Genomic DNA, 16713 nt, shown 5'->3' on the forward strand with positions numbered 1-16713 from the left:
GCGGTGGAATCATACACAGCTCGCAATAGCGGTGACATGCCCGGCCATATGGGCGCGGTAGAATCATATCATCACAAAATAAACCATAACACATCACTATTCCACATCTCATGCCATAGCATCATGTTATCTTTTTTTTTTTGGTATTCCATGCATCCCATAGTCGTATTACAAGTTAGCATTATTCATCATCTTATTGTCATAGCATACATTAGCATTAAGAGCATACATTAGGCTTTAAGGCAACCACACTATGTCGGGGTGACGTAAGGTCGTAAACCCCGATTGTGTTATGGAAATTTATGAGTATAATGCCTCGCCTTGAAGGAAATAAAGCATAATGCGAGTGTTAACAATAATAACATCATTAGCATTGTAGGAACTTCGTGCCACAATTTCTTGAATCTCTATACTCTAGCTCATTGTCATTATTATCATGCTTATAGGTGATTTTATATATAGAAGGAATCATAAGCTTCATCTTATAGAAGGATTGTGGAAAACTTGAAGGATTCATACCTTTTGAAAGAAGAGTTAAGCCTAACATACCTTTCTCGTTTAAGCAATCTAGCGTTCGCTATTCTCCTTCAATGTCACGTCTCTACCTTCAAAAGAGGATTCGTACTAACGTTAGTTAATCAACTTTAAGAACGCACTACTATTTCTAGAGACAATTGGGCAACACTTCCTTTGTTTATACTACTTCTCCCATATTCCATATCAACTCCCAGCACTCACAACAACAATTACAATATAGCAATCAACAATCATCATTCATATACAATGACCATGACCCACCATTTCTCTTCATTTTTCCCACATTTATGGTTTTGGGTTCGCTATCATATTTTCTCATGTATCACACTTATCTCATGGTCTACATGTCATTTATAACGTATTCATACTCACAACACACTAACATTCATGATTCAATTCAACTACCACTCACTCATGGCACTATTCACTCATTTATGACCCATTTGCTATGCTTTTCTACAATTCGGGTATCTTAACCTTCCAATACCTTAAACAACATGAAATGGTCATGAAACTTACATTGGGTGATGGCTGAACAAGTCTTTAGTGGAGTTTCTCCTCTAACACCAAAACCCTATCTCCTCTCTTTTGTTTTTTCTTCGAGGAAGATGAACTTTACTTGGGTTTCATACACTTTGATTCATGGATTATGTGTTGTTGATCTTAGTTTCCCATTGATTTCTCTTGTAGTTGAAGAGTAGGGAGGGTTCTAGATGTTTCTTGAAGTGTAGAGTGAGAGTGAAATGAAAATGAAATGAAAGAGGTCCGTTATACTTAAATTAGAAAGCTGGCCGACCATCTTTATACGGACCAACATACAGTCTGTACTATTTATACGAACCGTATGTGTGGCCGTATGTTTGGTCCAGTAGCTGGTGGCCTTCTTGGCCAATTATATGATCCAACAAATGGCTGGTACAATTTATACGGTCCGTAGGTTGGGCCGTATAATGCCCAGTGATTTTTCATTTTCGTTCTCGTTGTCTCGTTTGATCTCCGATCCTTATGGAACCTTCTTGGCACTTGTTTAACATCTCACCATCGACCTTAGGGACAGTATTACACTTCTCTAAGACATCAGTATGCCATCATGGACTTGTTGCTCGAAATTCTTATCCGATACACAACGTATGATTCACTTTCCTTAACAACTTTCTTTCCTTGCATTGTATGCCTTTAAAATCTCGTCGAGGGTCATCTAATACTCTTTCTTACTCGTCAAAACATCGCATATGCTATGTCCTCTGTTAGCATGTTCCCTGTACATATGCGGGGGATTTTTCCAAGGTGTAACAGTCGGCTATGCAATCAATGATTTTGGAATTAATCATCGGACATCAGCCATCTAACGTCACAAAAGTAAAAGCGTTTTATCAAGTATCAATTTCACTTCATCAACGATTCCAGACCGAACATCGGCCATCTCACGTCACTCAAGTAGAAGAAGTTTATCAAGTATCAAAAGCATCACAACAGTGTATCATGAAAATGAGAGTGTGTGCAATGCATGAATCAACATCAATAATCATCCTCAATATTACAAGTACCAAAAGTGGGAAAGCCAATAATATATCTGAATCACAAGTACCAACAGTGGGTACGCCAACAATATAAGCAAATCACAAGTACCAACAGTGGGTACGCCAACAGTATATCCGAGTACAAATACCAACAATGGGTATGCCAACTATATCAGAATCAAGATGATAAAACAGAATCCAATATCTATCAACAACTCACGGCATCAAGCCAGCACAATAAAATAATCAAATCAATGACAACGAGGTGGCTAGCCCTAACACACAATAGGGCCCAACCTAAGGCAATATCCAACCCGACTTCATACCCGAAGGTTCACATGCTATCTCTAAAAATATAACCTAAATATGTGCTTCGTTATACGAAGTCTCACTAAAGGTAAGCCATAACCTACATGGATCGCCAAACCGCAACACCAACAACTCACTCTTTTGCCTCGCCTTTCAGCTGAACCTCAGAACCAAAGTAGTCTAAACATAATCGAATTCTAGATTAGAAATCATAAAGAATGATACTAATATTTCTACTATTCAATTTAGGGCAATTCTAACCTTAGAAATTGGGAAAACGAGCCCACAAGGGAAAAATGAGAAATTCGGAAGGAAAATGCCAAATTAAGTACTAGGTGATCATAAACAAACCACTAATTGCTGATATGACACAAGGATTAGCCTAATTTCCAATTTCAAGGAAAACCCACAAATTGGGTATAAACCCTGACTCTTTGATTCCAAAATTCAACACTAGAAATGGAAGCTATATGATTAACAAGCATAGATTCATCAAAATCTAACATAAACCCCATCAATTTATCATTACTAAACCTAAAGAAAGTGGTCATCAAAACCCTCTTTCAACTTCCATCACTAAGGGATTATTAAAGGGAAGGGAGAAATCTAAGATTATTATGATTAAAGGAAGTGTAAAGGAACAAGCATGATTTACCTCTAAGAATATGTCCAAAATATCTCCAAGAACTGTTCCCCAAAGCTCTAATTTCAAAATGGGAAATAATGAGGGTCTAAGTCCTTTTAACACTTCATTAACTTTATAAACTGCCCGTCACCCGCTTTAGCGGCACTGGGACTGGCCAAGCACTGTCGCTTCAGCGGCAGGGATATCGCTCTAGCAGTACTGCTGCCGCGGTGCTGGTGACTCCAAAGCGGGCACCAGACAGCAAAAAACTCCCCAAGTTTCACTAATTGATCCGATTTTTTGACTACTTCCAGAGGCCACTGCTCACATACTATACATATAGACACCCATAAAAATATGCTACGAACGCGCCTGTGGCTTCGGAATTCCCAAAGGAGGTCTCGCTGACCGAGTCAACCTTCGATGCCTTACTTTCAATTCCCAACCCAAGTCCCAAAATGCATCCGAGTGCATTGGGAACCAAACTAAATATACACAAAAGTTCTAAACGACCATCCAGACCTCTCAAAGTCGACGGAATTACGAAAAAGGTTCGTCTACCCAAAAGTCAACTTTGGGTCAATTATTTTTCATTTTAAGCCTATATTTCACAAAAGTTACCCGAATCAGGTCTAGACACCTCGGGAAGCGTGCTAACGGTCCCTTCGGGTAAAAAATGAGCTAATCAATGCTCGAGAAAGGGAAAAAAAGCTGAAAGGACTATAACGACGAAATGGGTCGTCACATTAGATACCAATTAGACCGTTTCTCATCCTCGAGCGATGAAAAGAAAAGAAACGGCAAAATACCTGAATCAGTAAACAATTGAGGATATCAGCTACGCATGTCAGACTTGGTCTCCCCAGTAGACTCCTCAACAGGACGGTGCTTCCATTGCACCTTCACAGAAGCAATCTCTATCGACCTCAACTTTCGAACCTGCTTATCTAAGGTCGCGATAGACTCCTCCTTGTAAGTCAAATTCTCATCAAGAAATATAAAATCCCAACAAACAATATAGGTACCGAAGGCATGGTACTTCTTCAACATCGAAACATGAAAAACAGGATGAATTCCTGCCAAGCCTGGCCGCAATGCCAACTCATAAGCTATATCACCCATACGGTCAACAATCTCAAATGGGGCAATATACCTGGGGCTCAACTTGCCCCTCTTACCAAACCTCATAACACCTTTCATAGGTGAAACCTACAATAGGACCTGGTCACCAATAGACAACTCTAAATCCCCGACCTTCCGGTCCGTATACATACTTTGCCGACTCTAAGCTGCCAAAAGCTTGGCCTGAATAACTCGCACTCTATCAGGGGACTCTCTCAACAAATCTGTACTCCATGGCCAAGCCTCGAACCCATCAAACCAACCAATCGGAGATCACATCTCCTAGCATACAAAGCCTCAAAAGACGCCATACCAATACTTGAATGAGACTGTTATTGTATGCAAACTCTACCAAGGGCAAGTGCTGATCCCAATGACCACCAAAGTCAATAACACATGCTCTCAACAAGTCCTCGAGCACCTGAATGGTCCGGTCAGACTGGCCATCGGTCTGGGGATGAAAGGCTGCACTCAGATCTAATCGGGTGCCCAACTCCTCATGAAACGCCCTCCAGAAACGGGAAGAAAAATATTATCCTGATCAAATATGATCGAAATAGGAACCCCATGCAACCTCACAATATCCTGAATGTACACCCTAGCTAACTTCTCCGCGGTATAGGAAACCTGAACTGGAACAAAGTGAGCGGACTTAGTCAACCGATCAACTATCACCCAAATAAAATCAAACTTGCCAAAGGTCTTCAGAAGACCCGTCAAAAAAATCCATGGTAATCCTCTCTCACTTTCACTCGGGAATAGGCATCCTCTGAAGCACCCCACCGGGTCGCTGGTGCTTATACTTTAGCTTCTGACAATTCCCACACTAAGCCACATAATCAACTATATCTATCTTCATCCGACGCCACCAATATTATTGTCTCAAATCACGGTACATCTTAGTCACCCGCGGATGAATGGAATAGCAAGAGCTATGAGCCTCAGATAAGATCAACTAAATCAAATCACAAACATGAGGAACGGACACGCGACCTCTAATCCTCAAAATGCCCTCTGAATTAATCAGGGCCTCACCTCTCAAATCTTGCTCAACTGGGCATCCTCAATCTGATGAGTCCTGATCCAATCCAATAAAGATGACCTCGCCTCTAGACAAGCAAAAACCCTACCCGAGGTTGAAATATCAAGACGAATGAAATGGTTGTCCAGAGTCTGAACCTCCATGGCCAACGGATGCTCGAAAATAATCAATCGAGCTAAACTCCCCATACCCACTGCCTTGCAACTCAAGGCATCAGCTACCACATTGGATTTCCCGAAATGGTAAAGAATAGAGATGTCATAGTACTTCAGGAGCTCTATCCATCGGTGTTGCCTGGAATTTAAATCTCTCTAGGTAAACACATGCTGAAGACTACGGTGATCGATGAAAACCTCACAATGAACACCGTAAAAATAATGCCTCCAAATCTTCAAGGCGAAGACCACGGCCAATAACTCCAAATCATGGGTAGGGTAATTTTTTTCATGAACCTTCAACTGACGGGAAGCATAAGGTATCACTCTAACATCTTGCATCAACACCGTACCCAATCCCATACGGGAAGCATCACAATAGACAGCGAAAACCTTACCCTTCACAAGTAATGCTAAGATCGGGCTGTAGTCAAAAGAAGCTTGAGCTTTTAAAAGCTCTCTTCACAATCATCCATTTACTGGAAGGGAACATCCGTCTGAGTTAATCTGGTCAAGGATGAAGCAATAGCAGCAAAACCCCTTCACAAAGCGACGGTAATAACTGGACAAACCCACAAAACTATGAATCTCGTCCAATCCCTCACAGCCTCAATCTTCTGTGGATCAACCATAATCCCATCCTTAGACACAACATGACTCAAGAATGCTACAGACTCCAACAAGAACTCACACTTAGAAAACTTAGCAAACATGCTATGTTTCTTCAACAACCCAAGAATAGAACGAAGATGGCTCTCATGCTTCTCCCTACTCTTGGAATACACTAAGATGTCATCGATAAAGACAATCACATAGGAATCAAGGAATGGCCTAAAGATGTCATTCATCAAAGTCATAAATGCAGCTGGGGCATTGGTAAGCCCAAAAGACATCACCAGAAACTCATAGTGATCATATCTCGTCCGAAATGCTGTCTTCGGAATATCCTCCGCCCTGATCTTCAGCTGGTGATAATCGGAACGCAAATCAATCTTCGAAAACACCGAAGCACCCTGAAGCTGGTCAAACAGATCATCAATATGAGGCATAGGACATTTGTTCCGAATAGTGATCTTGTTCAACTGGCGGTAATCACTACACATCCTCATGGTCCCATCTTTCTTTTTCAAAAATAACACAGGAGCACAAGGGGAGACACTCGGTCTAATGAACCCTTTGCTTAATAAATCCTGTAACTGTTCCTTAAGCTCTCACAACTCAGCAGGTGCCATCGGATATGGTGGAATAGAGATAGGACGAGTAATCGGATCCAAGTCAATACAGAAATCAATGTCGAGATCGGGTGGCATACCCGACAGATCCTACAAGAATACCTCCGCAAACTCGCTCACAATAGGAATAGATTCAAGGGGTGGAGATACAACAGTCGTATCACGAACATGAGTCAAATAAGCTTGACACCCTTTACTTACTAACTTCTTTGCCCGACGGAAGGAAATGATCTTCTTCGGAGGGGGACTAGGAATACCTCTCCACTCAAGCCTAGGTATGCTCGGCATAGCTAAGGTAACTGTCTTGGCATGACAGTCCAAGATCACATGATAAGGAGAAAGACAAGACATCCCCAATATAATATTAAAGTCAACCATATCAAGAATCATCAAATCTACCCAAGTGTCATACCCCATAAAGTAACCAAACAAGACCGATAAACTCGATCAACAATCACAGAATCTCCGACCGGAGTAGACACATAAATAGGTATATCTGTGCTATCACAAGGCATACCCCAACTGTTGACACCTAATTTTCACCTCATAAGACATGTATTTTAACTTTAAAAATTCCCAAGTCCAAAACGGAGTAAGGATACACCCTTAAAAAATTAAAATTTCAAAAATCCTGAGAAAATTTCAAAAATTGACATTTAATTATTATTTCATAAAATTTGCCAATTACAAGAAAATTACGAGTTATTTACTTTCACAAATATGATTTGAAAAGAAGATATGTACCTCGCTTCGTCTAACTCAGATTTTTTTAAATTAAGATGACATATGAATTACGGCTCATTTTGATCGCATTTTCACGTTTTTAAATATTCTCCGGAACTATATCAATATTAGGCTTGTTTTAAAGTTAATACTTTAAATTTACTAGTTTTAATTTTTATTTATCCTAAATAATTAATATATTTATCTATATACAGATTTATAGTATATAGTCGATTAAATAAAAATGGGGTTAATTTAAATGTTTTTAAAACTAAGGGGGGGGGGGGGGGGGGATTTATATAAAAAAATAAAGGGGTTGAATTTTATTAACATAAACATTCCGCCACCACTCTTTCATTTCTCCACCCAACCCCTCACCCTTTTCCTTCAGGCGATTTGTGCGATTTCTAGGGTTCTGCCATGGCGGCGATGCCACGGCATTCCACGACCATTTTTTGGCCGGATTTGAAAGGGATTTCATGCTCAGTCATGAGCTTTTACGTTTTCCAAGTTCAATTTCGTATAAATTTTAGTTACCAATCATGAATTGAGTTTTTTAGGATGTTAGTTAGGGTTCCTCATGTGTATAGTTGCCATGGGCAAGGCCACAAGCCTTTATCCAACACTTGTGCACCATATACACACAAAAGACGAAACCTAGGGAAATTTCCTAGAAATTCCCTTGGATTGAGTACCATTTTAGGGGGCTTCTATCCTATTTAGAAGTTTGAATGTACTGGTTTTTGTCCTATTGATGACTAGGTGTACTATCCTGGTATTTTGCTGATTTGTTGGATTTTTATTTGGATTTTAGGATATAAATTTGTTATATTGTTTGATATGTGCTATTTTCTGATTGGTAGTAGTACGATTAGTACGATTTTGTTGAAGAATCTGCTGGCCTTTTACTGGAAATTTGAATATTTTTGAATAAGGGTTTCAAATTAGGGGGACATTCTGTGGTGGATTTGTTTCCTTTCCATTTTTGTCCCTAAGACCTATTTCTACTTGTATAAATAGAAGAAAAATGGCCATTCGAGGGGATCTTTCTTTTTGGGGCTAGGCAGAAAAACCTAAATGTTGAAGAATCATATAAATCTCTCATTACTTATATATTACAAGATATACCTCTATACTATAAAACCTTGCTACTATATCACTACTAGACTATATAAGAATATTACAAATACATACTCTATTTACACTATTCTAGATATACTGATATTATAGAAGAATTCAAAGAAAATGGTTGATTTCCAAAGGTTTAAGTGTTGATCCAATTCCTCCCATTTGGTATTTTGGTTGCCCCATAAAAAGGTATTATACTATTCTAGTGATTTTTATTCTTGTTTCAACTTATTTGATGTATTGTCTTGCCTATGTTTGATTTTAAAGCTACTTTAAGTTTTCTATTTGAAGAACCTAGTATTTATATATGTTTTAAGTCTATTTATGTTGATATAAACCTTGTTTGGCTACTGTTTCATTAAAGAATTAAGGCTATCATGATATGATGTTAATATAATGAGGTTCAAAAGATTTTAAATGTTAACTATTAGGTATTAAGGTTAAAACAAGGTTAAAATGAAGTAGGTTGCTAGTTTTGGTCCTTGGTTACTGTTGCATTGGTTAGTTTAAAGTTCTGGGGTTTATTCTTCCATTTTGTGTTAGCTTGATTATTATTTTGTATGTTGTGGGGACCTTTAGTCTTATTATGATTGTTTTAGTTCATTCTGAGTTTGTTAACTTAGGATATAATGATCTTTGAATGAGGTATAGATTACTTATTTTGTCTTATAGATGGTTGCCAATATTTTTATTTGAATCTATTTTGAAAACCTGAAAATGGGATTGTGTTTCTTATGTGTGTTGTTAGCACCTAAGATCTAGTTTAAATAATGTTTTGAAGTGAAATAAACACTCTCTGAAATGACTGAATGGGTTTTTTTTCAAATCAGAATTGGTTTAAAAATGGGATTTAGGTCTATGATATCCCTTGAACTAGCCTATTTGTGCACATTTTTGGGTCTTAGAAAATTGTCGTAAGTTCTGATCTTGTATGTTCCTTTTGGATTGATTTTGAGCTAAAAACAACTTTAAAGCCCTGAAAGGTGTGGTTAGTTTCTGTATTTTTCATATATTGGGACTAGAAAGTATTTGAATTTCTGTATGGTCTTGTTGTCTGTGTTTTGAACTTGTTTTCATCCTTTCAAGATTGGTTCCTTAAAAAATAAAAATAAAATATAGTTTTTCCATCTTCTTGATTCTCATATTTGACTAAATGACTGTTATGACCATGAAAAGGGACTTGTGTGCTTCTATGATTGCCTTGCCTCACCTGTGTTTATTTTTGTCATTTCATAACTTTGCTAAGCAGTTGAAAAGATAAAAAATGACTATGAAATTGCTAAGTATGGCTTAAAGTTTCTGAAACTGAGAATCTGTTTAAAAGAATGTGAACTTAAAGAATTTATGACTTGTCTTGCTATTTTTGGGATAGTATGAGTCTGGTTTGGTCTTGTGTGTATGATATTCACTTCCCCAAGTCACTTTGTGATATGTTTCGGGAGTTTGCCTTAATTAGGTAGACTGAAATCCTTTTTGCTTACCAGATCACCTAGAAGTTAGGAATATAAAGAAAGACAAAAATTGAAGTTAAAAAGGAGTATGAAACCAAGTATAGTAATAATTCAGTTCCTTTCTCTCTTTATTTTTCTGTATGTTTGACTCTGCAACTTGCAATACTTTGTTCCCTATACATTGTTAGCCTATGCTTCTCTTGAATACACTATTTTGTGACTTAGGGGAAGTAGCATGAACCTCTCTTGTTCATTTAGTGGGCATTGAACCATTTTGTGCATTATCCTTAATTGTGCGCTTAACATAGACTGTTCATGAGTTTTTGTGTTAAACCTGTTTATTTTAATTTTGAGAATGAAACATAGCTAAACTGTCATTTTAAAGCTCAAAATGTTTTCTATGGAACTATATTATATGCTGGAATGATCCTTGATATTAATTGAGACCTCTGTCTCCAATAATTGAACCTAAAACTAGAATTTAGAGACTCAGAGGACACTGGGATACATGTGCTTTGACTATGATTAATATCTAGACTTGTCTAAGCTAAAACAGATATTAAATGACTTTAAGTAATAAAGCTTGCCCCTGTGACCCTTGGTGAGTAGTGAAGGGCTTCAAAATTGCATTCTAGCACTGGTTTTAGTTTCCTCTTGGCCTAAAAATTAACTCTTGACTAGATAATGTATCACTCTGCCTTATTTAGCTACTGATTTTTCTAAAACAACTAGCAACTAAAATTTTGAGTGTAACTTTGCCTTTGTCCTTTTCAGCCATACTCTTAATCCTGCACTCCTTTGCTTTCCTTATTCCCCACTTGTTGTTGTTGCTTGTTTAGCCATCTTGAAGCTTGCCCTTGCCATTGTTGTCTTCTGAGTTATGACACTCTATATGCCTTGCATTATCTACCTTTGCATTGCCTAAAACTGCTTGATTTTCTTCTTATCGTTGGCTGCTAAATGACTCTGTGACACCCTTGTTCTGTGTCTGTAGTTAGTCCTAAAACTAGCTTGTTTGTTTTGCATTGCTTAATAGTTTTTTAAAAAATAATGGGTTTGAAACTGTGGGATTTATTGGGTAAATTTGAGGCTTTCTTGTGTGATTTACGCAAAGTGTTGGAGGGTTAACATCAGTTGAGTATATAAAGTATATTAAGATGAATAGAAGGTATGCCCTCTCATGGGTTTTGCTCTCTAATTTATGGAAGTATATCAGTGGTATATCATGTATATCACAACTTTGACACTTGGAAAAAATTTGAGAAAAATGGAGTGGTATACCAGTAGTATATTATGAATATTACCGTTGGACACTTAGAAATCTTTTAGCTTGGGCTTGCAACTTGGACCTATCATCAGCGTTTATATGTTTGACTTATCACTACTACTATTTTGGGCCTATTTTATATCTAGGCCCTTTTGGTTGCTGGATGCCATTGATTATTGTCAGTGGATCAGGCCTAATAAGTTATAATTCATTTTTGCTTTGTAATAATTATTATAGTTTTAATTTTGTACTTAATTTGATTCACGAATGGGTACTAATACTATGTATACCCGTTTGTATTTTGTCCACCGAAACCCATTGGTGGGTCTCAATGGGGCCCACTAACGTATCTAGATCGAGTCTACCAGGTTGGAGCAAAATGGAGCATACAAAGGATTTAAGGCGAACCCAATTGCATAAATACATTCCTATTGGGCTTGGTCAGCCCAAACTCTCTATCACCATTAATTATGTACTTTAAATTATTATTTGCGCATTTATTTTGTCAATTGGAGCCCTTATAAGATTATCACGTATTTTAAAGTCGCCAAAAAATGAATGTGCTACAAAAAATTAAGACTAATTTTGAGACACTAACGCGAACTTGGGGCTGATTTGGACAGAAGGACTAAAAGTGTTAATTGTTTAGGAAATTAAGGACTAAATTGAACAATTATAAAACTTGTGGACTTGTGACATATGGACTGATTTGGACCGATGTTCCGAATCTGTAGGACTGATTGTGACTATTTAGACTTTCACAAAAAATAAAACTTAACCAAAACTTGACGAAAATAGAATAAAATGGACTACATATGTAGAATACGATTAATATATGGACTATAATAGTATGCCTAAAACTATTTTCGATACTTTAAAAAATATTTTTTTTAAACTATTTTGGGTGGACTTATGTAGAGTCCTACTTAGGTTAAGAGCCTTCGGGTATTAGCCTAAGTGTTCTAGTCCGACACCCAAACGCCAAATTTTGGGCAAAATTTTACCACTTTCATTTTCTTGAAACGTGATATATTTCGCATGAATGACTAAATTTTTTGTTGTGGAAATATAAGCCGAAACAATTTTTCCACTATAAACAATTCGTATCTACAAAGGCATACTATTAGAACCCGTAGGTTAACCGTATTTTACGGATCTTTAATACCGCGGTGCCTAACACCTTCCCCGGGGGATCACCAGAACCCTTAACCGAGCTTTGGTTAGATTAGGATTCTTTTAAAATTTAACCGTTTTGAATGAACCCTTTTCGAACTGGTTTTTCTAATTTCCTAAAAATTAGGTGGCGACTCTAAAATAAAGTCCATTTAGAGAACCATCCACGTAGAAGTATATTTTTTCGTTTTTCCCGATACGATTGACAACCGTACTTTCCCGGGAAACTATTCTTTTTAAATGAGGAAAGTGCAAATATGAATCGGAAAAAATACGACCCGCTACAGATGGCGACTCCACTGGGGATAATTTAAGGTTCTAACCATAAGGGTTCCAATAATTTGTGTGTTTGTATGATATAAATTATTTAACTGATATAAATTGTTTATGTGTTTAAATTTCTGCAAAAAGATAATTGTGATTCATGCATGCATACTCCGCCAATCCTAGCATTTATTCTATATTTTTCCAAGGGTGACGACGTGGGATGATCTGAGGTCATACCTTCACTAAAAAAACTTTTTGCTATATTCTTTGGAGGTCTCTAAAGTCGATTGGGTATGCGGTCATCCCACAACCTTAGAGAGCCCACCCCCAGCTTGTCTGCTTTGGTAACCTGTGTCAATCGCTTGAGAAACCACTCTAAAATAATTAGCGTAGAGTGAAACCAAATCCTTACTGATATAGCGCATGCTAACCATTAACTGGTTTGGGTATCTCAAACCTACCTGAATCGGACAGGTTTAACGACCTGTTTAGTCGTTATAGTTTTCTCGGCATTTTTGCCTATTCTCGATCATTGATTAGCTCGCTTTTGACCCAAGGGGGGCAGCTGTTATGCTTCCCGGGGTGCCTAGGCCGAATTCAGGCATCTTTGGTGAAAATATAGGCTTAAAGTGAAAAATTGTTGACCCAAAGTTGACTTTTGGGCAAACGGACCTTTTTTTGAAATTTCGTCACATTCAAGAGGTCCGGATGGTTGTTTAGAATCTGTATGGGTATTTGGTTCGATTCCCAATGCATTCAGATACATTTCAAGACATAGGATAGGAGATTAGAATTAGGCATCGGGAGTTGACTCGGTTAACGAGGCCTCCATTGGAAATTTCGAGACCACGGGCGTGTTCGCAACGTAATTTTGTGTGGGTCTGTGTGTTTGGTTTGTGAGCAGATAGCCTCAGGAATAACCCGGGATTTTGATAGAAGACTTGGAAAATTGTGGGGATTCTGGTGTCTGGTGCCCGCAATGGCAGCACCAAAGCCGCCCCAGCGGCACCGCTACAGCGGTGTGATGACCGCTGGGGCGACCATATGTGATATGAGCTATACCGCTGCGGCGGTATCCCAGACGCCGTAGTTGCGCCGCTGTAGCGGCCCTCTAACCGCTGTGGCGGTGACGGGCAGTTATATTTCATTAAACGTATCTTAAATAAGTCTTAGACCCTCATTATTTCATATCTAGATATTGGGGCTTAGAGAAACTGTTCATGAAGATAAATTGAAGAAATTCTTGGAGGTAAACCTTGCCTAATCCTTTACTCTTCCATAATCATAATCATTCTAGATTCTTCCCTTCCGTTTAACATTTCCCTGGAGATAGAATTTGGAGAAGGGTTTTGGGACACTTTTCCTTAGGGTCAGGTATGATAAATTGATGATGTTAATGCTAAAATTTGATGAATCTAAGCTTATTGATCATATATCTCCCACTTATAACATTGAATTTCAGATTTGGAGACTTAGGGTTTATACCCAATTTGGGGGTTTTTACTTGAAACCAGATTTAGAGCGATTCTTGAGTTAAATCATCAATTAATTGTTGGGTTATGATTGATTCCCTAGTACTTAAATTGGTATTTTGCCTGAGAATTTTTCGTTTTGCCCTTGTGGGCTCGTTTCCCTAATTTCTAGAGTAAAAATGGACCTAGTTGATATCATAGCAATCTTAGTGTCATTCTTCATGAGTTCTAATATAGAATTCAATTATGCTTAGACTACTCTGGTTCTGAGCTTCGGAGGAAGGGCAAGGCAATAGAGTGACTTGTTGGTGTTGTGGTTCGGCAATCCATGTAGGTTATGGTTCACTTTTGATGAGACTTCGTATACTGAATCACATATTTAGATTATGAGGTCAGAGACATCATGTGAACCTTCGGGTATGAAGTTGGGATGGATATTGCCTTAGGTTGGGCCCTGACGTATGTTGGGAGTAGTTACCCCATTCTAAGTGTTTGATTGATTAATTGTGTTAGCTTGATGCCATATGTAGTTGATAGATATCGAGTCCTTCTTGTCATCCTGATTGGGATAGAATAGACATACCGTTGTTAGTATTGGTGCTTAATATATGTTGGCGTACCAACTGTTGCTTAATATACCGGTGATTATTCGGTGTCGTTGATTGAGCGAAACTGATATTTGATAAACACTTTTACTTGAGGGATTGTGAAAAGGCCGATGTCCGAAGACCCATTCCGGTATCGTTGATTATATGAAACTGATATTTGATAAACTCTTTTACCCGAGTGATTGTGAGAAGGCTGATGTCCGAGGTTCAATTTCGGAATTGTTGATTTTTGAAACTAATATTTGACAAACTCTTTTGAGTGACTATGAGGAGGCCGATGTCCGTTGGTTATATTCAGGCATCGTTGTTGCATGGCCGATTCCAATGTTATCCCGGAATCGTTGTTAGTGCATGGACTCCATAGATCTCCCAAGGTGGTGCCAGTGAGACTCCCCGTGTGAGCAATTAGCCAGGGTCCGGTCTATCTGTTGGGTAAAGGTTCGGGATGGGTGGCACTTAGAATTCGCGAGTCACGCTGTGTTGTGCTACATGGACGTCGATATTTCCGTCTGCAGTACATGTGTACACCTCATTTGCATGGCATGGGATCACATTAATACCATTATTGCACTTCATTGCATTATGACTTGATTGAGATGTTGTGATGATTGGACTGCGATGATTCTATTGTGATGATGGATCGTAATGATTCTATTGTGGTGATTGGATTAGATCGGGTACATTCGGACTTGACAGATTTGGGTTTAGAAGCTTACGGCGATGATGGATATCTGATTGTGATTATATTGACTTATACTTGCTAGATTCCTTGGTTATCTGCTTTATCTTCTAACTTGTGTTAACTACACTTAATCGGCTGATGATGCCTACCAGCACAGTTGATTGTACTGACCTGCACTTGCTGCATTCTTTTATTTATGCATAGTACCAAGTCGGATCTAGTTCTCTGACCTGTGGCTGATTGACTCTTCAGCTTCCACTCGAGTTTTCCAGGATGAACATTGCGTCCGCTGATCTTTTGGACTCTCCTGTTACTTATGTCTTGCTTTCTATTCTGAGACATGATTTGACACTACTTATGTATTATTATTCAGACTTTTAGTATTTGAATTTAGATGTTCTTGTATGACCAGACCAGATGCTGGGTGGATTTCTTTTACTTCCGCATTCGTTGATATTAGATCATATTATATTGTGATACTTACATTATTCTACTTTCTTTCGCTATTTCTATTATTTTGAATGTTGAGTTAGGAGTTCGCCGACCGAGGTAGAAAAGGTTGGTGCCCGCATAACTTAGTGAAAATGAGTCAGGACAAGTTGGTATCAGAGCCTTAGGTTACTCGGTGTTTAATACAAGAGCGTGTCTGGTAGAGTCTCGTGGATCGGTACGATAAGCTCCGTATTTATCTGCGGGAGGCTATAGGACATTTAGGAAATCTCACTTTCTTTCCTTCCGTCGTGCTACTTTATTCAAATTGGTATCTGGAAAGATCAAATTGGTATCTGACTCTTATCTCTTCCCTCACAGATGGTGAGAATTCACGACACGCCAGCATGGAGGATGTACATGCGGTTGACCCCACCGATATTTATAGGCACACTAGACGAGGTTTCCTACGAGTTTATCGTGATCACGCACGAGCTACTCCATGCAGCAAGGATTATGAACACCCTTGAGGTTAGGTATGTTACACTTCAACTTAGTGGTGGCGCGAAGGCATGATGTAGGGACTACCTTGCCAGCAAGCCAGCAAGTGCGCGTCCACTTACTTGGGAGCAGTTCTACGGGGAATTTTTGGAGAGATCCGTGCCTCGCTCAAGGAGAGAAGAACGTCAGAGGCAGTTCCATCAGGAGGGCATGCCAGTCGCTACCTATGCACTGTCATTCTCCTACCTGGCTCGTTACTCCTACCCATTGATTCCGACGGAGGTCGGCAGGATACAGTGGTTCATTAGCGGGCTGGATGGTCCTCTCCAGCTACGATGTATTCATGTTGAGGCCGAGGGCACTTCATTCAAGGTCATTGTTTACTGTGCAGCAATAGTTGAGGCCGCGAGGGCGAGAGCAACTAGGCCTCCGGATAGAGATCCCTGATGCAGCGACAAAGGGTATTACTT

The sequence above is a fragment of the Lycium barbarum genome, chromosome 1 (assembly GCF_019175385.1).
Source record: "Lycium barbarum isolate Lr01 chromosome 1, ASM1917538v2, whole genome shotgun sequence".
NCBI classification, from domain to species: Eukaryota; Viridiplantae; Streptophyta; class Magnoliopsida; order Solanales; family Solanaceae; genus Lycium; species Lycium barbarum.